General features: G+C 50.0%; 1 protein-coding gene across 1 annotated transcript in view; it reads right to left on the bottom strand.

Moving 5' to 3' along the window:
* The window catches only part of LOC123148321 (uncharacterized), a 3,757-nt gene extending 2,720 nt beyond the window's left edge, over positions 1 to 1,037 (bottom strand). Inside the window, exon 1 of the mRNA XM_044567707.1 lies at positions 686 to 1,037. The gene's annotated coding sequence lies outside the window, so the exon portion shown is untranslated. The remainder of the gene's footprint in view (positions 1 to 685) is intronic.

Genomic DNA, 1,037 nt, shown 5'->3' with positions numbered 1-1,037 from the left:
TTTTTTTTTGAATTGTAATCATGTTATATTTGTTAATACAGTATAGAGGTCACTGTTTGCGATTATGACAAAATCTGAAAACTACAGGAGCTCTACACCTTATATACACTGTTCCAACCCCCTTTGGTTTGTGATCTCAATAAGGCACTATCACTGATTCATGGCCCTACTTGTACCTTTACAACGATGGCGCCCCAATTAGCAATGAAGTCCCATTTTCAGGCCCAGCGACAGATTGATCGCCAGCACCCAGCAGAGTGAATCACGTCACACCTAACTAGCTTTGCTGTTTCTCACATGATACTACTCGAGATCACTTAATTATAGATGTCAGCCAGCCCAATTATTGGATTTCTAGATAATCTCATCTAGGCCAACGGACCCTGTCAAGAAACCACCGAGCAAGTGTTTTTTTTCTTTTCCGAGAAGTCAAAGTGTAACTATGAAGGCAACTGAATCCAGTAAAATTCAGCACTTAAATCCAGTATAGATCAGGTTGATCGATTCTACGCAGTTCCAACTTGCTTAATTTTTTTAACATAAAAAGTTATTGGTCCGGACTAAATTGAGCTGAGATAAGATAGTGTCAAGTTGATTGCGATCCCCAATTTTGCCTAACTGAACACAAACATCACAGTAAGAAACGAGCCTAAGAGAGTGGAGAAATCAGGCAATCGAGGCTTACCGCGAGCTCGCCGGTGTGAAGGAGGTCGTCGATGGTGCCGTGGCGCGTGGTGAGGAGCACGGAGGCGAACCGGCTGGCGGGGGCTGGGGTGCCGGATCGGGGCCATCGGCGTCGACTTCCGTGTTGTCGTAGAAGGAGCGGACGGCGGCCTCGAGGGCCCAGTTGTGGCCCTCGAGGAAGAAGGTCGCCTCGTCGGGGGTCGCCGAGGTGACTGCGCAGAACGAATCCACCAGAGACTGCGCCTCCGCGGCCGGCGGCGCGTGGGTGGCATCTCCGGCGGCCATCTCGGCTGCGGCGGCCGTGTGTCTGGCTTGGAAGGCTTTGGGAGGAAGCCTTCTCTTGGCGTTTGCCT

This window comes from Triticum aestivum, chromosome 7A, assembly GCF_018294505.1.
Source record: "Triticum aestivum cultivar Chinese Spring chromosome 7A, IWGSC CS RefSeq v2.1, whole genome shotgun sequence".
In the NCBI taxonomy this organism is placed as follows: domain Eukaryota; kingdom Viridiplantae; phylum Streptophyta; class Magnoliopsida; order Poales; family Poaceae; genus Triticum; species Triticum aestivum.
This window is presented reverse-complemented; position numbering and strand designations above follow the sequence as displayed.